Raw genomic sequence first — 20,869 nt, 5'->3', positions numbered from 1 at the left:
TCTCTAGGGCAAATAACTAGGCTTGGCATTGCTGGGTTATACAGTAAGTATATATTTAACTTTATAAGCTGCCTGTTTTCCAGGGTGTCTATAGCATTTTGCATCCTCACCAGCAATATAAGAAAGTTCCAGATGTTTCCCTATATTTTCCTTTAAAAATCTTATAGTTTTATGATTTACATTCAGATCTGTGATCCATTCTGAGGTAATTTTGGTATTAAGTATGAGGTTTTAGTCAAAGTTCATTTCTTATATATGGATGTCCAATTGTTCTAATATCATTTGTTGAAAAGACTGTCATTTCCCCCATTGAATTCTTTGTACCTTTGTCACAAATTAATTGACCATATTTGTGTGGGTCTATTTCTGAATTCCCTATTCTGTTGCATTGTTCTATATATCTGTCCCTTCACCAACACCACACTGTCTTGATTGCTGTAGCTATTTGGTAAGTCTTAAATTCGGGTGGTGTGACTCCTCCAAGTTTATTAATCTTTTCAAAATCATTTTGGTTATTCTACTTCCTTTACCATTCTATATGAATTTTAGACTCAACCCAACTCTATTTTACAAAAAATCTTGAGATTTTTATAGGAACTGCATTAAATCTATAGACCAACTTAGGGAGAACTGACATCTTTAATATTTTGAGTGTTCCAGTCCATAAAAATGGTATGTTTCTCCAGTTATTTAGGTCTTTGGAAATTTCTTTCATCAGAATTTTATAGGTTTAAGCATATAGATCCTGTATATGTTTTTTTCTTTTTTAAATTTTTTTTTATTTTTGAGAGAGACAGAACACAAGCAGGGGAGGGGCAGAGAGAGAGAGAGGGAGACACGGAATATGAAGCAGGCTACAGGCTCTGAGCTATCAGCACAGAGCCCAATGTGGGGCTTGAACCCACGAGCCATGAGATCATGACCTGAGCCAAAGTCGGATACTTAACCGATTGAGCCACCTAGGCGCCCCAAGATCCTATACATGTTAGATTTTTCCCTAAGTATTTCATTTTCTAGAGCTACTATAAATAGTACTGTTTATTGCTAGTATACAGAAATGTGATTGATATCTGTGTGTTGATCTTGTATTCTGCAACCTTGCTAAATTTACTTATTAGTTCTAGGTGTGTGTGTGTGTGTGTGTGTGTGTGTGTGTGTGTGTATGTGTGTGTTATTTTGGGTTGTCATCTGTAAATAGGGATGGTTTTATTCATCCCCTCTCCTTTCTTCTCCTCTCCATCCCTAACTGCCTACAGTTGAGCTGCCTAATTCAGATGAAATATAAGAGTGGAGGATAAATAGAGTTGTTATAGGTCATCTGCAAATTATTCAAGTTGCTTTGAAGTCATTCTACAGCAAGGTGACAAAAATATTACATGCAAATGATGTGATCATGTACTATGAAAAATGGTAAAGCAATAATAAAAATTTTACAATAATAAATATTACAAAAATACCAGTACTTATGTGCCAGGGACTGTTCCGATTATTGTACATAAACAAACTTTTGTAATCACAACCCTATGATGTGGGTACTATTATCCCCATCTTACAGATGTGTAAACTATAAATGGCAGAGGTGGGCAGAAACCCAGGTAGTCTGGCTCCATTGCTTACACCTTTAATCATTACCCATTGGAACAGAAGTTTCTAGAAATGAACTCTACAATATCTGAGATATTAGTATGATTTCAAATGAGTAAAACATTGACTATTCAACAATTATATAGAAATAACTGGATAGCTATTGGGAAAAATTAAAGTTGGAAACCTACATTTATACTACACATCAAAATAAAACCCATATGGAACATGCATTTAAAGGTGAAAATTAAAACCATAAAGGTGCTAAAAGAAAACGTAGAGAAAGAATTTTATAATCTTAAGGTGGGGAAACGTTTTCAAAGTACAGCACATAAGCCATCTATTATACATGAAATAATCAGGGGTGCCTGGGTGGCTCAGTCGGTTAAGTGAACAGCTCAGAGCCTGGAGCCTGCTTCAGATTCTGTGTCTCCCTCTCTCTCTGCCCCTTCCCCACTTGCGTTCTCTCTCTCTCTTAAAAAGAAATAAACATTAAAAAAAAGAAATAATCAGTAATTTGATTATATAAAATATTTTAAATTTGTATATTCTAAGAAATTTACAAGTTAAAAGACAAACTGAGGAAAGTATCTGTGACACGAAGCCAAAGTGTTATTATCCACAATATAAACACAACTATTCCAAATCAATAAGAAAATACTAAATTCAATAAAAACCTGGGCAAGCAACACAAACAGGCTACATATTTGAAAAAAGAAGAATACAAATGGCTAAGAAACAAATTAAGAGGTGTTCAATTTCACCAAAACATCAAAAACATGAAAATGAAAGCAATGACATATCACCTTGTATCAGATTAGCAATGATAAAATAAGGGAAAATACACAGCTTTGGTAAGGGTATGGGGAAAAAAACATTCTCATACTCTGGTACTAGGAATATAAATGTGTATAATATCTTTGGGAGGGATAACTGGCAATATCTATCCAGTTGCAAAATGTGCATACCCATTGCAGCAATTTCATTTCCAGGCATTTGTTTTACAGAAGTACATACATGTACAAAGCTATTTACAAGGATGTTCATTTTAGCACTCTATAATGATGAAAGCTCAGTAACAATCCAAAGAAGCATCTACCCTATGCAAATAATTAAAAACCAGTGTATACCTTTAAATATTGACATACTAAGAAACTCATAACTGAGTGTTATCTATTTATTTCTGAGGATTCTCAAGGGATTTCATATAGGGTGACTAAAATGGGCATAATCATGATGCTTGCCTTACAGGGTTTTTTATTCATTCAATCTTTCAAAAAATATTTATTGAAAAGATACAATTGTCAGGCACTATGTTAGGTGCTGGGGTACAAATATAAACAAAAATGACATGGACCCTGCTCTCAAGAAGATCACTGTTAGTGTAGGGTGTATGTGGGGTGTGTGTGTGTGTGTGTGTGTGTGTGTGTGTGTGGGCAGGGAGAAGGAACAGACCTTAATCACACAACTGTACAGTTGTCTTGGGTGCCTAGGAAGGCAAATAGCAGAATATTATGAAAGTATTACAGGGTGCCCTGATCCAGTTTTGGGGGGTCAGGGAAGGCTTCTCTGTAGTGGTATTTGAATTAAAAAGAAAGATAGTGATAGGCCAAGCACTTGTATAAATGCCAGCTCCAGAGATTAGTTTAAAATAATACACACACACGCACACACACACACACACACACACACACACACACACTGACATAGAAAGAATGTCAAGAATACACCAAGTCATTCATCAGTCAATGGACATTTGGGCTTCTTCCATAATTTGGCTATTGCTGACAATGCTGCTGTAAACATTGGGGTACATGTGTCCCTTGGAATTAGTATTTTTGTGATCTTTGGTAACTACCTCGTAGTGCAATTGCTGGACCATAGGGTAGTTCTAATTTTAACTTTCTGAGAAACCTCCATACTGTTTTCTAGAGTGACTGCACCAGTTTTCATTCCCACCAACAATGTAACAGAGGGGAGGTAGGTGGGAGGATGGGTTAAATATATAATGGGAATTAAGGAGCGCACTTGTGATGAGCACCAGGTATTGTATGTTAAGTGTTGAATCTCTAAATGTACACCTGAAACTAACATTACACTTTATGTTAACTAACTGGAATTTAAATTAGAACTTAAAAAATACATTAAGTCAATAAAGCGGGTTGTAAAGCATATATGGCATGATTCTCCCCCTTTTTATGGTTTAAAAAGTCCTATATTATAATACACATATGTATCAATATATAGATAGAATACAATCTGGAAGAATATAAACCATACTAACGGTTGTTAACTCTATTTAAATAGTTTATGAGTTTGACATTCTGTAATCAGAAAAACCAATAAAGATATATATGAGGAGTGATAGCATCAACATTAGAAATGTTAGTATTCAAGGCAAAATGTTTTAAAAAGGGTAAAGAGAGATACGGATAAAAGAAACTATCTACCAAGAATATCTTCTATCATAAACATACATACTGAACAATATTACATAAAAATATATGAAAACAGAAAATCAGATAAGTTATACCTTATAATGTGTATTTTTTAAACAATGCCTATACAACACTTGCAAAAATTGATCATATACTGAGTCACAAAAGAAAGCACAATACATTTCCAATAGTAGAAACCATAAAAGTCACATTATTGGCCCACAGTGCAATACAACTAACTTATAACCACAAAAACAGAAAAAAAAAGTTGAGTCACTTCAAATATCAAATAACACTTCTAAATAACTCATGGTCAAAGAATAAATCAAAACCAAAATTATAGATTAGAAATTAATAAGAATTAAAGCACTACATATTAAGGTCAAACACAGAAAAAGGTTATAACTTTAGATGCTTTTAGAAATAAATGACTGAAAATGAATAAACCACATGTTTCATGTAAGCCATTACAAAGAAAGCAGCAAAATACACTTGAGAGAACTAGAGGAATATATTAATAAGTATAAAAGCTGAAAATAATTATTTCTCAAGTAGAGAGTGGGGAAAATGGTAGAATAGGAAAATAAATCCAAGAAATGGTCCTTTGTAAATATCAACAAAGCAGAAAAACCTCTACGGTCTAGTTAAAAGAGAAAGAAAGAAATGCATCAAAAAATAAGACTGTTTAATTCATGGATAGATGATAGCTATGTGATAAAGCAAGTGTATTAAAACATTAATGGTAAAATGTATGTTTGTGGGTATGCAGGTATTTAGTATAAGATTCTTTCAACTTTTCTATATGTTTGAAAACGTTCATAATAAAATATATGAAAATCTATTATCATCCAGAACATAAGTTTTGGGAACATTGCATTAGAAGTTTCATTAAAACCAGGGAAGAGACAAAGATGCCCACTGTTACCTCTATATTTAACATTTTTCTAGAAATTCAATAAAATGTAATATGTCAAGTCATTGCACATAGGAATTATAACCATGAAACAGAGGGGAAATCATTATTTGCAGATGATATCATGATCTACCTCTAAAACTAAAGAGAGTGAATATAAAAACCATTAGAACTGATAAAGAAGGTAGGTAGGGTGGCCAGTTACAAAAAGATGTCTCATTATGCACAAAAAATATAAAGGCTACTTCCAAATAGAGGTTGTAGCGCGAAGAGATGTGTGAAAGGTGTCTTTCATGTTTTGCTCCATGTTCAGTACTTCTGTGATATTTGAATCTTTTATAACCAGAATGATTCACGTAGTTGTTTGAAAAAGGGAAAATAAATCTATGGTAGGCAGAATCCTAAAATGCTCCCTTCCTCAGATTTTCAGACTGTGAATATGATAATACCTATGATTATGTTATATTACCTGCCAAAAGGGATTTTGCAGATGTAATTAAAGTTCCCCTTAAAATGGGGAAATTATTCTGGATTATCCCAATGGCCTTAATCTAATTGCATAAGCCTTTTAAAAGCAGAAAGCTTTCTCAGGTTAGTGGCAGAAGAGAAAGGCAGAGAGATCCTAAGCAAAAGAAGGATTCAGCATGCCACTGCTGGCTTGAAGATGGAAAGAGGTAAGTAAGGAGAAGAAAGTGTGGGTGACCTCTAGAAGGTGGGAGCATGGGGATCTCAGTCCTACAATGGCAAGGAACTAAATATTGACAACAGCTTGAATGAAGTTGGAAATGGATTCTTCCCCAGAGCCTCCAGATAAAAGCCAAGTCTGGAGACACCTTGATTTTGGCAATTGTTTGATCCAAAACAAAGAATTCAGACAAGCTCACCAAGACTTCTCACATACAGAACTGTGAGACAATAAGGTATTATTTTAAACTGCTAAATACGTAGTGATTTGTTATGCAAAAATAGAAAACAAATACAAAATACTTTACATGTGCAAAACAATGAAATATGTAGCCTATCAAATTTTCAAAGGTTTAAAACCCTTTAATGACCCAGTCATGCAAGCAGGATGGGGAAATGACTCACCTACATGCCCCAAGGGAATGTAAATTGGTAAAATCTTTCCCAAAGTACACTGGGCCCCTAAAATGTGGATATGTTTTACTTTGTTGAAATTTATTGTAGTTGAATAAACATAGTGGTGAGCAAAGATTTTTCTGAATATCCTTTACAGAACTACTTATAACAGTGGACAATTACAAACAACATGAGTGGGGAACCTGGGTGGCTCACTCGGTTGAGGGTCTGACTCTTGGTTTTGGCTCAGGTTATAATTTCACGGTTCGTGGGTTCGAGCCCCATGTCAGGCTCTGTGCTGGTCATTCGGAGCCTGCTTGGGATTCCCTGTTCTCCCTCTCTCTCTGCCCCTCTCTCTCTGCCCCTCCCCTGCTCTCTCTCTCTCTCTCTCTCTCTCTCTCTCTCTCTCTCAAAATAAATGAATAAACATTAAAAAAAAAAAAAAGAAAGAAACAGGCACCTGCGTGGGTGGCTCAGTTGGTTAAGTGTTCGACTTCAGCTCAGGTCATGATCTCAAAGGTTGTGGGTTCTAGCCCAGGATTGGGCTCTGTGTTGACAGCTCTGAGCCTGGAGCCTGCCTCAGATTCTGTGTCTCCCTCTCTCTCTGCTCCTCCCCCACTCACACTCTATCTCTCTCTTTCTCAAAAATAAATAAACATTAAAAAAAAGAAAATATGATTATACAGCAATAGAAGACTGGTTTGTCAAATGTAATATCCTACAACCATTTGATGAAGTAAACTTATGCAAATAGAAGGCCGATAGGAATTCTTATAGAACTCTACAAGCTAATTTTAGAATTCATCTGGGAAAGGAAATGCACAAGAAAAGTCAAGAAATTCATGGGAAAAAAAGAGAGGGGCTTGCCCTAGCAGATATGAAATAATAATTTAAAGCTCAAGTGCTTAAAAAATGTGTGGTATTGATGCTCATATGGATTTTAGGACTATTGAACTGATGATTTACATTAAAACCCATGTCTATACTTAGGAATTTGGTTTTTGATAAGGGGAAAAGAATGATCTGTTCAATAAATGTTTAGGGCCTAATGAAAAATACTAATAAGTAATTAGTATTACAAGGGAATAATAGTCACGTATTAAGCATAATATTGTTAGAATGTTTAATGACTTAGAAAAATGTTTACCAGAAAAATTCCAGATAATTAAAGAGCTAAACATAAAAAAATCTAAAATAATACAAGGAAATACAGAACAATGTTTCTAATCTTGGAGTAGAAAGGCCTTCTTACGCAAGATTCAAAATGCAAAAGCCATAAAAGAAATGACTGATAAATCTGAATACACCAACTTTAAAAACATCTATGCCCAAAAAGACCCCACGAGCAAAGTTTAAAAATAAGCAGAGGGGGGCGCCTGGGTGGCGCAGTCGGTTAAGCGTCCGACTTCAGCCAGGTCACCATCTCGCGGTCCGTGAGTTCGAGCCCCGCGTCGGGCTCTGGGCTGATGGCTCAGAGCCTGGAGCCTGTTTCCCATTCTGTGTCTCCCTCTCTCTCTGCCCCTCCCCCGTTCATGCTCTGTCTCTCTCTGTCCCAAAAATAAATAAACGTTGAAAAAAAAATAAGCAGAGGTCTGCGAAATATTTCCCACACATGTAACAAAGATTTATATCCAGACTACATAATTCAATAACAAGAAGCCAAATAATGCAACTGGAAAACAGATAAAAGATATGAACAGGCAAGTCACAAACCAACACAAGCAAGTAGCCCACCAACATATGAAACTATCCCTTAACCTCACTAACAATCAGCAAAATGCAAATAATAAGACATTTTTCACCCATCACATTGGCAAAATATTCAAACAATTGGTTAATATTGAGTGTGGATAAAAATTTAGGGGAATGGTTATTCTTATTCACTGCTGGTGGAGGTATAAACTGAGTCATTCTGCATGGCAATTTGGCATTAAATATTAAAATTTCAAAATGTGCTGTCTTTGAGCTATCTATTTCACTTTTCCATATTTGTCTTACAGAAATATTTTAGCATATGCACAAAAAATGTACAAGGATTTTCACTGCAGCACTGTCAATAGTAAGAAAAAATAACACTCTAATAGTAAAAAATTGAAAACAATATATATTTATCAATGGGTGACTATATCAATAGTTAACTATAGTAGACTCACTCAATGGAATACTATGCAGTACATAAAATAATTGAGGTAGATTTATATACACTGACATGGAAAGATCTTCAAGCCACAGAAAGTGAATACAGCAATGAACAGAACAATACATAAAATAGGATGTCATTTATATCTTCAAAAAGGAAAAAACACAAAACAAAGCTATGTATTTCTATATGTGTATATGAATCTAAGAGGAACTTTAAATTTATCTGTGTTAAGTGTTTTGCAATAATGTATTCATTCATGTGTAATTAGGAAAACCTTTGTAAAATGAAAAAAGGACAAAAAGCTAAAGAAAGCAATGTTTCATGTCATTAAAATGTTATAAAATAAAATAAAATAAAATGTTATAGACAAATATTTAATTATATGGAAAATATTTACTAGGTTATTAAATAACAGCATGCCATACTTTTGTTTAAAACTATAGGGGCGCCTGGGTGGCTCAGTCGGTTAAGCATCCAACTTCAGCCCAGGTCATGATCTCGCAGTCTGTGAGTTCGAGCCCCGCGTCGGGCTCTGTGCTGACAGCTCAGAGCCTGGAGCCTGCTTCTGATTCTGTGTCTCCCTCTCTTTCTGCCCCTCCCCTACTCATGCTCTGTCTCTCTCTGTCTCAGAAATAAATAAACATTAAAAAAAACTATAAATACATATATAATGCATAGTAAAAGGCAAGGAGGACAAAACTAAAGCATTAATAGTGGTCCTCTCTAGGTGGTGAGATTACAAGTTTTTTATCTTTTGGTATTTTCTTTATGGTTTCATATATTTTCTGAATATTCTACAATAAGAAAAATAGAAGTGTGTGTGTGTGTGTGTGTGTGTGTGTGTGTGTGTGTGTAAGCGGATGCTGGTTGGAATTAAGACTATAAAAGGAGTGCAATTGCCAAGAGAACTGAAGGATGCTACAGATTGAAATGATAACGAGGATTGTGGAGGTAAGTGGGATTTTAGAATTAGGAGTTGGAAAACTAGACTTTATGGGGCCTAGGAATTAACAGTAGAAATGTAGGGGTTAGAATTAGGCATAGAGCCCATGGATTATTAGAATTAATGCAGTTGCTGTGAGAGATTGGAATTAGAGTCAAAAACCTTACTAAATTAAAAGGTTTTTTGAAGACTATAAGCACTATTGATGAGGATATTGGAATATCCAAATAAATTGGAATTCTCACATATTTCTGGTGGGACCATATATTGTTAAAATTGTTCTGAAAAGCCTGTCATGTGCTTTTGGGAGGAGTGACCTTTTGACCCTATCTATTCCACTTCTACAAATTTCTCCTCGAGAAAAATCTTAGAAATATGCACATATTTAGTTATATCAAAGTTCATGTCTGTATTTCTTTTAATTAAAAAAACCTAAAAATAGAATCCTGGTTAAATAATTAACATTACAATGGAATAACATTCACCCATTAAATATTTAATGGATCAATCTCTCTGAAAAGGGGCCTCCATAAAGCAGAGATCATACACAAAATTTTATGTATAAATATTTATTTGGCAGGCAGTGGATCCATTCATCAGATTCTCAATTCGAGGCATGAACCACTGTTCTGGAGGGCTAGAATTAGAACTGGAAGGTATAATTATAGTTTTTATTTCCTCTATGTCTCAAGAGTACTTTGGATAGTGCGTTTTGTCTTTATGCTTTAAAATACTAAGTTAATACATGCTTTAAAAAAACTCAAACCTTATCGAAGTATTTAAAGTTGCGATTCAAAATTCCCCTCTCTTTTCACCTTCTAATCTCATTCTGCAACCCAGATGAAGCGCGATTAATAGGGGTATCTCCTACCAGATCCTTTTTAATTCCTATGCATTCACAGGTGCAGATCCTCTATAAATTCTGCCAATCGCACTACCACCCCAAATAATACCAAGGAGAACAATAAAGAGGATGTTTATTGAGAGCTTACTACGTGCCTGAAGTACGTGTTCTAAGGGTTTGCCGCGGGGGAGGGGGGGGAGGGGGGGAGGGATTCACTGTGGTCAGCGTCCCCGTCGTCTCCAGCCCTCCACACCGTGTCCCCGCTTGCCCTCTTGCCCCCCATTCTTCACAAGGCGGCCGGAGAGATTGTTAATTTTTAAACGTAAATCAAATCAAATCAAATCAAATCACGTCACCCTTCAGCGGCTCACATCGTGCCTCGAATCAGATCCCAATTCCTTAACGACCCTACTATCCTCTACTCTTGGATATGCTGGACAGGGAATAAATAGCTCAGGCGCAGTCCGCTATAGGGGACTCTACTCCACCGCGGAGGGAGTGCCCTCTAGAGGGGCAGGGGCGGGGCTTCTCAAGCGGGGGGGTGGAGCCTCAGATCGGGTGTGAGGAGAGCCAGAGGGGTAGGTTTTCCGCGGAGGGCGAGCGAAGGGAGCAGGGCCGAAGCAGGGCCGCGGACCGGGCACGCTCTCGCGGGCCCCGCGGAGCTACTGCCACCGAGGTAAGCGTCTTTTCCCCGGGTCGGGGGGGGCGGCCTTTGCTCGCGAGGCCGTCCTCTGCTCCTCGCGGAAGGTTGTTCCCACGGGACCCTGCGCAGAGTCGCGGAGGTGGCGGCCTTGGGGAGCCAGCAGGGGAGGCTGGTGAAGGGGCCCGGCGGCCTGCCCCAGCCCTCCCTCAACCCCGCCTTCTCTCCCCTCCCCCAGGCCTTGGCAAGAGCCAGCCCTAAGCTAGCCGCATCTTCTGGGGCAGCGGGGCAGCGGCAGGCAGCGCGGCGGGAGAGCGGCTGACAGTGGGGATGCGAGGTACCGGCATTAGCTGTGGCCAAGTGGCCCTAGAGAGGGAGTAGAGGCCAGGCCTTCAGCGTTTATCTCACGGGTTCTCGGAAGGCGGCCTCAGAGGAGGGGGAAGGTGAGGGGCCGATAGGCAGGCTTCGCGGGTAACTACTAGGCGTTGTATATGTATGTTTTGGTATCTAAATGGTACTACACACACACACGCAAAAACATTCGTTTCGGTTAATTGCTTTTTAAAAACTTAATATATCTTGTAGATCTTCATATACCGGGGACTCTAAATTTATCTCATTTATAAACAGCTGCATTGTATGATTGTACTACAGTTTATTTAACCATTTCCCGATTGGTGTACATTAGCTGGTTTTCCTTTGGCGGGGGGAAGGGGGCTATTACAAGCAATGCTATAATGAATGGGTTTGTATATATACGTTTCATGCACATGTATGAGTATTTCCGTAGAAGAAATTCTTAGAAGAGTAATCGCTACTCAGTGTATATGCATTTTGAATTTTGATAGATTTGTCCAAATTGCCTTACCAAAAGGCTATACTGATTTACACTCTTTCAATGTTGTGCAATATTGCCCATTTTTCCACAGTTGTGCCAACATGAATTATTATCAATCTTTGTAATTTGGGCCAATTTGAAGCGCAAAAAATGGTATGTCATTGTTTTCATTTGCATTTCTCTGATTACCAGTGAAATTGAACATATTTTTTATTTGCCCGATTATAAAAGTAAGTAGGCAAATATAAAATATCTATAAGCAATAAGCATTTCGAAAATTTAATATTAAAAACCCCATTCGCAGTAGCAAGAAAAACGAAAAAAATACCTAGAAGTAAACTACAAAACTTTATTGAGGTATATGATAAAAGAACGTTTGCATACATGGAGAAGGGATACCATGCTTCTCGGTAGGAAGGCTCAATTTTGTAGTGATGGTAATTTTTCCTATGTTGAGTTATACAATTGATGGAATTTCAATAAATATGCCAAGTTTTTGGAACTTAATATGATTCTAAAGTTCATCCAGAAAAAAAGATGGCTAAGAAAAACCGAGAAAATATTTTAAAAGATAAGTAAAGATGGGGGTATTTGTACTACCAGCTATTAAAATGTACTCTAAAGGAACAGTATTTAAATTAGAATGGACAGAACAATGCATTAGAATAGAAAAGCCCACAAATCGAGCCAGATTGGATCCAAGATTTATTGGAGAAACATTGTTGGCTAGACGTGGAAAAACTGCCATATTAAAAACTGCAAGCACGCACCCCCCATCCCCCGCTTGAATTTTCCTTTGAGGGCAGACTCCTTTGTTTGGAGAAAACCACTTTATTGGATCTTTTGGTTATGCCAAGGTAAAGCGTCAGGAGTTAAAAATTAGTGGCTTTAGAGCTAGAACTAACGATATGAGCCTTTCGTTACATTAAGATGGATTCAGGTTAGCCTGCAGTGCGGCGATGGAAGGAGTGTGGTTATTAGGTCTTAAAATTTTTTCCCCCGATCTAATGGGCAAAAAATGTTATGTCATTGTTTTCATTTGCATTTGTGAGCTTATTGTGAGACTGAACGTCTTTCATGTGTTAGTCCAGGATAATAGGTGACTACTGGAGGCAGGTAACAATAGGGGACCCATTGCTCCTCTTCCAGGACGCAGTTTGGTTAATTGGTACAGCTCTGTCCGGGAGCGTGAGAATAAACAGGTTGACTTTTTAAATTTTCCTTAAGCACTAGGCTCTAGACACCTTAGATCGGGGGCGGAGGCAGTTTTCAGGACATGGCCGAGATTTGGCGCTGAGCTGTGTCATCGCGAGGTTTGGCAGCCAGCTCCGCAGTGGGTCGGAAACCTCGTGGTAGGCGAGATCCCTGCAGGACGGGAGGTTCCTCCCTTCCCCCCGAAAAACTCCCAGTCATTTTCATGAAGCTCCGCCTCTCTCCTTTTTAGGAGCGTGCATTAGGTCTCGCGAGATCTCGTGTTTCCTAAAGGCGAGGCGCGGGCGGCATCCTGCAGTGAATTCGAAGGTCTCGCAGAAACTAAAACGTAATATCGCGATAGTTCTCTCGGCGCATGCGGGAGCCGACGGCAGCGGCAGATTGGCTCCGCCCCTCGGTGCTTAGTGAGGTTGTGCGTCATTTGCTCTTCGCTTCGCGTAGGGTGAGAGCGGAACCGTAAAGACTTCGGCTTTGGTGGGAGGAGGGGTCTGGGAAGGGCTGGGCTCAGGCTTTTCCCGTCCGGTAGGAGGTTCTCGCGGGATCGCGCGGAGGCGGCCGCGGTTAGCGTACGGACTGCAGCAGCCGCGGAGGCGGCGGTAGCGTCTTCGGCTCGTGCTGTTCTTATCCGGTGAGTTCTCGCGCGAGCGGGGTTACGTCCTCGTGGGATCCGTTGGCGGTGGCGGAGGTAGCTTGGGGGAGGGGGGCAGTGACTAGGGTCGGTCCGCTTGCTGTTAAGATGGCGGCGGGAGATGATGTCTGTCCGGCCAGGACCCGAGACTGAAGTGTTGGCTGTCCGCGTTTATGACGCTTCTCAGGCACCCAACGTTAATGAGGTGAAGGTTGGGGAAACAGTGAGGTGCCGGTAAGCCAAACCTGAGGCGAAAACCACGCCGTCTCTGTTCGGTTGAGGCGACACCATTTCCCGGGCCTCAGTCCCGTGTGGGCCCGCCTTTGCCCCACCAATCGGTTGTCGCCACTGCAGTGGGCGGGTTGGGAAGGGTGGGGGGCGGGAGACCTGGAGTTAGTTAGGGACTGGGGTTGGGGGTTAGATTGGGCGGTGGGGGGAAGGGGACCAACCTACGACGGCTGGTTCCCTTTCCACTACCTTTTTTCGGGCCTGCCTCTGTTCTCCGCCCCTTCAGCGGCCCAGATGAATCACCTGGTTTTTCTTGAGTTGAGGTGGGTTCTACTTCCCCAACTGCCTTGGTGTTTGAACTAAGATTTAGGGGTCTAGTTTTGGTGTCTCTGACGTACTCCTCCTCCTTTTCCCCTAATTCTGTCCTCATCCACATGGATATTTGAGGATTGTATTTAAGAGGAGCTTTTCCCTGTCACCCCCACCCCAGCCCTATTAAGGAAAAGCTTAGCCAAGTTCTCTAACCTGTCCTGTCTCCCTCTTCCATTGGTCCTCTTGACGCAAGCGTTGAGTAGAGCCTTTCCCCTTTCTTGCATTTACTCCATCTTTGTGGATGGAACTGTACAGTAGCCTTCCGTTTCCTCAGGTCTTCAGATTTGTATGACCCTGATTCGAGTACACGACACTGATTTCTGCAACTTTGCAGGCTGCTCGACCACTTTTAACTCTTAGATGGAACAGTGAATGGATTGGTGGTTGGATGATTGCAGATCATCTGTTCTTGGGGCTGTTAGCCTTTCCTTCCTCATTACACTCCCCGACACCCCCGGCCCCCCGCCAGAACCCTAAAGGAAAAGCTGTGGAGGATAATCCTCCAATAAACCAACTTTTTGTCCTTCTCTATCCCCTGCAGTCTTTCTTTGCAAGCTTGGGAACTGCCCCTTTTCCCTGCCTTCGTCTGAGTTCCTGAGTCCTCTTGGTCTGTGCACCTCTATCTTTGCTTCTGATCACCTCCTAACATGCTTCTCAATTCTTTTATACCCCTCCCCGTGTTCTTTTTTCAGGACTTCCATCCCTTAGAGAGAAGATACCCTCCTGTCAGGCTCCACTACATTTTCCCCTCCCCCATGTGCTAGAAAATAAAATAGCTTTGATTATCCTCTGACCCTCAATCATTGCCCTGTTCTACTTTTTTCTTTGCCTTTCCCCCATTCCACCATTACTGTAGACAATTCCCTATCATTTGTTTTCTTTATAGATTACATATTCACCATTGTTTTCTCTTAGGCTCCCTTAGCCTTGCATAGATTGAGGAGACACCAACATTCTCCAGTCAAGGGAGGCACTGGTATGGTGGAAATAACTGTATGCTTTGGATTCACATGGGAGTTTGTGACCTTGGGCATATGACTTCAGATTCTCAGTTTTTTCATCTGTGTAATAGGGATAGTAGCGCTTTATAGGTGCTAGAATTAGTTTGTAAAGTGTCTGACTTATGGTAGACACACAATAAATTGTAGTTAGTTTTTATTGGTGTAAGAATAGATTGGAAGATGTATCTGTGTCATAGGGTAGTTTTATGACCTGAGAAAGAAGAGATTTTTATTCCTCTAAGTTTTTAGTATATTTCTAGGCTTGTCCTATCGTTTTTGTAGTTTTTTCCTCCTTTTGGATCACACTATTTTATCTTCTTTGGTTCATGATGTTTGATTGGAATTCCCACCTGTGTTAACCTACTAGTCTAGGAATTTTAGTGCAAAATCACTATCTTGAAATGACCACTGGCCATGAGAATCCTGTCAAGAACCACATCCAGGTGTTTGCCTTTTAGAAGGGATGCCTCATCCCTTGCCTACTCCCTTCCACTGCTTCAAAGAGAGTCTGTCCTGTTGTTCGCCCAAAGATGAAATTTGTTACCATGCTTTACACAGTAAGCAAGGGAACTTCTGCCAGTTAGTTTTCAAGTGTTCATACTGCTTTTCTCCCACCTCCTTTCTTTGGTTCCTCAGATTAGTGTGGGGATCTGCTATTTGGCTTAACCTGCACAAGGCAATTCCTATCTGAGAGAATTTAGGAAAGTTGAGTTACTGCTAGTTTTTTTAATATACTACTCCTTGTTGTATTTTACCATGTTATATTTTCCAGCATTCTTATTAAATAGAAGTGAATGTATTCAATTTGAAGGTAGTTTTTCCTACTGTTAATATTTTGATTAGACCAATATTAAACTCAACACTTTTATGTATTACCTTGGCCGGGTGATGAGGTTTGAAATAGGAATATGATGAGGTGAAAAGTTTACCTAGGAGTAAAGATACCATAGGTAACCATCTGGTAATTAACTACGTGGGCACTAGTTTTGAGCTTTCGGGTTTGCTTTGTTCAGTTTAAAGTGCTTTGGAGGTAATAGAGTTTTCCCCCTATTCATTGGAGGACAGGAGATCACTTTCTGTTTTGTGATATTGCCTTGGTGTTTTTTTACAGTGGGTCAAGTAATGAATCAGAAATTAACTAAACCTCAATTTGATTCTTGTTCAGAACTAGAATAAATCTGGGAATGATAATCTAGGTGTGACCTAAAAGGTTTAATTTATTCTAGGTAGATCTCAGAGAAGTGAGGAAGGAGTGGCAATACCAGTTAAAAGCTTTGTGTAAGGTTCAGTGGCACAGTTCAACCTGAGTTTCCCAGGTGTTTATCAGTTGTCTCCCAGTATGCCCAAAAAGATGTGTGAAGTTGTAAAGTAGTGTGTGGTTCTTTTCACAAAAAAAATAATAAATTTAACATTGCCTTAGTATCAGTTTACAGTGAGTATATAAAGTTTTCTATAAAGTAATTACTGTCCCCTATAATTTCGTTTGGGTTGAGGACTGAGTTGAATTTTCAGGGGGTGTTGTCTGAATGTCAGAATGGAAGAATTGGCTTGGCTTTTGGTTTTGAATTCTTTTTTTTTTTTTTAATTTTTTTTCAATGTTTTTTATTTATTTTTGGAACAGAGAGAGACAGAGCATGAACGGGGGAGGGGCAGAGAGAGAGGGAGACACAGAATCGGAAACAGGCTCCAGGCTCGGAGCCATCAGCCCAGAGCCTGATGCGGGGCTCAAACTCACGGACCGCAAGATCGTGACCTGGCTGAAGTCGGACGCTTAACCGACTGCGCCACCCAGGCGCCCCTGGTTTTGAATTCTTATTACTGTCTAAAGCAGGTCCTTAAAAATGCAAATTGATATGTGAGGGCTATTACTTAAATAATAATTGAGTATGTTTGAACATTTATATAATGGTTAACTCCCCCACACCCTAATAAATGTGTATCTCTCTCTCCCCACCTTTTTTTTTTTTTTGTAGGTCCTCCAGTAGTCTGATCTGAGTGGGTTAGCACTCCAGAGGAACCAGCAGACCAAGACCAACTTGGTCAGGAAGGTTCAGGAGGCTGTAGAAGTGTTGGGATTTCCCACCAGGATGAGTATGATTGGCTGTGATTTTAGGTTAGTTTTTGTAGATCTTTGGGTAGTATTTGTATTTTACTTCCTGGAATGGAGGTGGTGGTGGGGAGTGTATGTATTTCCATTCTGTAATTGAGCTACTTTGGTTTTTTTCATTATTTGGATCTGATGTGGCATTGGTTGCATATCATGTTATTGTTTAAATGAATTCTGTGTGCACATGATTTTTAAATCACCCTAAGCACCATTCAGAAAATAAAATTATAAGATACTATGTCTAATTAGTTATTTCTCAAAGAGTTATGAAAAATATCAAACATACAGAAACTGGATAGTGTAATAACCCCCCTGTGTACCCATAACCAGCTTAACAGTTGCCAACTTGTAGCGGTTCTTCTTCATCTGTACTTCTACCTACTATCCCCACCCATTATTTTGAAATAAACCCCTGCTGTCATATTTTTATTTGTAAAATATTTGTATCTCTAAAAGAAAAGGGCTCTTTAAACATATTAATCTCAAAACCATTATCACAACTCAAAACATTAACAATGATTTTTGAAGATATCAAATATGAAACTAATGTTCAAATTTTAGTTTGTATTAGGGTCCAAAGAAAGTCCATTTGTCACAAAGGTGGATTGATGTTTATTTCTTAAATCTGTTTTAATCTGCAGGTTCCCTCTCTCTTTTTCTGATTTATGTGTTGAAGAAATTGTTCTGCAGTTTCCCTCACATTTGGTGATTACATCCCAGCAGTGGTATCTAGCTCATTCTTACTAAGTTAAAGACCTTGGAGGACCCCCATTATAATGGGACAATGGCAGTAATCTCCTGTATCCCAGTTGGAGTTGATAGTGCTGGCCTAGGCACTATCCTGAAATAACTAGTCATGGATTCCCCTTACTGTGGTAGAGTCTGATTTAATTGATACCTGATCTCAGTTCCATGTCTTGGCCCTGCTTGCAGCTCCACATGAAAAGTAGGCCTCCTTATGGAAGAAGCTAATGTTTTCTAGATAATGACCTGACTGTGCCTTTGGGATTTTTCATGGTTTCAATTTCCTAGGTGGCTTAGTTATTTTCATACTATCTTAAAATGTTGCTTTTTATTCTTTTGATGTTGGTATCTCAGCTGCTCTGACTCATAACTTCCAAGCTATTAAGACTTAGTGGTGAGTTCTTCTGGCTAGAATAAAGTTTTTGAAATGGCAATACTAAACAATTTTTGAGAACTTTCACTTTCCTCTTGATTTTCAGCTATTAATATACAACCATGGTTTTTCTGTTGTTATTTTTCATTTTATTTCTTTTGGAAATAATGTTCTACAGCATAAAGTCGTTTAAACTGTTCATTTCTCTCCTTGTGCAGAATTGGTTATCTTGGGATCTACTGTATGTCCCTTCCATGGTCAAACCTGGGAATGGAAGTTGGCACATAAAGGCTCCAGCCAGCCTTTGACTTAAGCACAAATGTGGGCAGAACAAGGCCACTTGTGTCTACTTTTGAAATGAGAGTCATTCCAAGTTGTAGAGGCAGAGAGGATAGAGGTCATGAATGAAAGTTTTTGAGGTACTTAGATGAAATATGATTTTGAATCACCAGTGCTACGGATCAGGAGTTCAGGCTTTTCAGTTCTTCGTTCATTAATGGAGAAATCAGATCACTAGTTGAAAAGTGACCACGTAAAGAGGTAATTTCTTGGGAATTACAGCGAAGTCCATTTATTTGGCAAAAAAATTTTGAGCATGTTGGATGTAGTGGTTAGGTATTTACTCCTGTCTTGAGTTTTCTGTAGTTACTAGGAAGTTTGAACAAGGTCACTTAAACCTTCTAATCCAGAGTTTTGAAACTGGGATAACTAGATTTTTGGAACAGAACTTTACACAGTAGGCATTGCAATGTTTGAATTGTTTCCAGAGTTCTTAACAGCTACAAGTCTTTAATGGAAGAGCTGTTGGTTTTTTCTCTTTTGTTGAGTGTTTTCAACCATGGGTTCAGAGTATTGAAATGCCAAACTTGGTTGCTTTGAAAATATTTGCCCTTCATGTTCCATGTTACCTTTCCTGCAGTTAGATTAAGTTGTTAAAATCTCATGTGTAGCTGTAACCATATTAAGCTGCTTTACAATGATCTCGCCATCTATAAGGTTGATAGTCAAAGTACTTGGGCTCTGGGTGTTTGCTGTATTGTTCTCCAACTTGTTTCCTCAATGACTGGTTACCAGATGTTTATATGTTAATGTCAGGGATAATTCAGCTCTGAAGATTCTTTGGAAGCCTTCTCATTTGATGTGTCATAGGGGTTGAGTTCCTAAAACTTGATGTACTTGTTGATCAGCTTGGTCTTCTGGTTATAGAAATGTTTTCAAGTAGTGAAAGAGTGGCTCTCTATGAGTAGAACAACTCTGGGTTTCATTTGGACTGTTAATACTGAGCATTTTCACATTTTAGTTCCCTTAAAAAGTTTTTAATTGTTTGGCTTTAAAAATTACAGTGGTGACATGGATTGATCCCAGAATGTGATTTTACAAAAGTTGGAATTTCTTTTAGCTTCTTATGAATATTGAATGGAAATTGGTATTATACATGGATTCAGTCTGGGTTGCACATTGGACTCGAGAAGTGTGAAAGTTCTTTTTCAAACCCTAGATTCTGATTGTATAGTGACTAAAAGGGACAAGGAGTAGGGAGGTTCAAATTACTCTGGAATGATTTAGATTTTAAAGATTGGTAAATGTGAACATACTGCCATGAATTTATGTACCATCTTTAGCATAACCCAGATTTTAAGTCCTTATAATTAGATATCAGAGATAATTGCTTTGGAAATACTGGGATATATTAACATTTGGTGGCTGCTTATGTTCTGGAATGCTTTTGGAAGATTGCTTTTTTAATGATAACATTATTTGCCTGATGATTTTCTTATTCACCTGTCTTTATAGTGAAGTGTATTTCTCCTGGTCTTTGCATTTTTTTTATCTGCTAATTCTTTATTATTGCATTCTGCCAATTGAGTTCTTATAGGTGGAAAGATCTTTCAGCGTAGTGATTAAAAACATGGACTTTGGAGCCAGACTCCCTGGGTTCAAGTTCTGGCTCCATTTTTTACTAGTTGTCATCTTGTGCAAATTATTTTTTTTTTATTTTTTTTTTAAGGTTTATTCATTTTTGAGACAGAGAGACAGAGCATGAATAGGGGAAGGTCAGAGAGAGAGGGAGACACAGAATCTGAAACAGGCTCCAGGCTCTGAGCTGTCAGCACAGAGCCCGACGTGGGGCTCAAACTCACGGATCGCGAGATCCTGACCTGAGCCGAAGTCGGATGCCCAACCGACTGAGCCACCCAGGCGCCCCTTGTGCAAATTATTTAACCTCTGTGCCACAGTTCTTAATCTGTAAAATGCTGATAATGTTACCTATTTCATAAGGTTTTGGAAAAGTTTAGCTGAGTTAATGCATTTAAAATGCTTAGAATAGTAGTTTTGAAACTTCAGGGAACATCAGATTCACCTAGAGGGCTTGCTGAAGTAGATGGCTGGGCTCCAACTCCAGAGGTTCTGATCCTGTAGGTCTGGGAGGGGCCTGAGACTTTGCATTTCCAGCAAGTTCCCAGGAGTTGCTGATGTTTATGGTCATGGAATCAAGGGAATAGAACAATGCTTGGCATAGTGTTAACTTTTTTCTGGACTGATTTCTCAGTCCCTGAGTAAAACACTTTACTTTCCAGTGCTGTTTAGTACTGCTTTGAGCTGGAAGCGTTTTTAAAATCCTCTGTTGCAGTGGTTCTCAAAATGTGGTCATTCAAAATGTGTGCAACAGCAGCAGCATCTGGGAGCTTGTCAAAAATGGAAATTTTTGGGCTCTATCCCAGTCTTTATTTTAAAAGTGTGTCTTGGCTTAACTGGGGTGTCTTAGACTTTTTTTTAAAA

At 39.1% G+C, this 20,869-nt stretch overlaps 1 protein-coding gene across 15 annotated transcripts in view; it reads left to right on the top strand.

The window, feature by feature from the left end:
• The first annotated feature begins 10,486 nt into the window (after positions 1–10,486).
• Positions 10,487–20,869, top strand: part of HUWE1 (HECT, UBA and WWE domain containing E3 ubiquitin protein ligase 1) — a 169,169-nt gene continuing 158,786 nt past the window's right edge. For 10 of the 15 annotated variants that reach the window (XM_045051052.1, XM_019823850.3, XM_045051049.1 and 7 more), the window contains exons 1-2: positions 13,034–13,263; positions 16,838–16,977. The gene's annotated coding sequence lies outside the window, so the exon portion shown is untranslated. Of the gene's footprint in view, positions 10,622–10,823; positions 10,923–13,033; positions 13,264–13,350; positions 13,498–16,837; positions 16,978–20,869 lie in introns of those variants that run through there. The other 5 variants (XM_045051044.1, XM_045051041.1, XM_045051042.1 and 2 more) reach the window with 5 other exon arrangements.

This window comes from Felis catus, chromosome X (assembly GCF_018350175.1).
Source record: "Felis catus isolate Fca126 chromosome X, F.catus_Fca126_mat1.0, whole genome shotgun sequence".
Classification (NCBI taxonomy): Eukaryota; Metazoa; Chordata; class Mammalia; order Carnivora; family Felidae; genus Felis; species Felis catus.
Note: the sequence above shows the minus strand (reverse complement) of the source record. Positions and strands in the feature narration are given on the sequence as shown.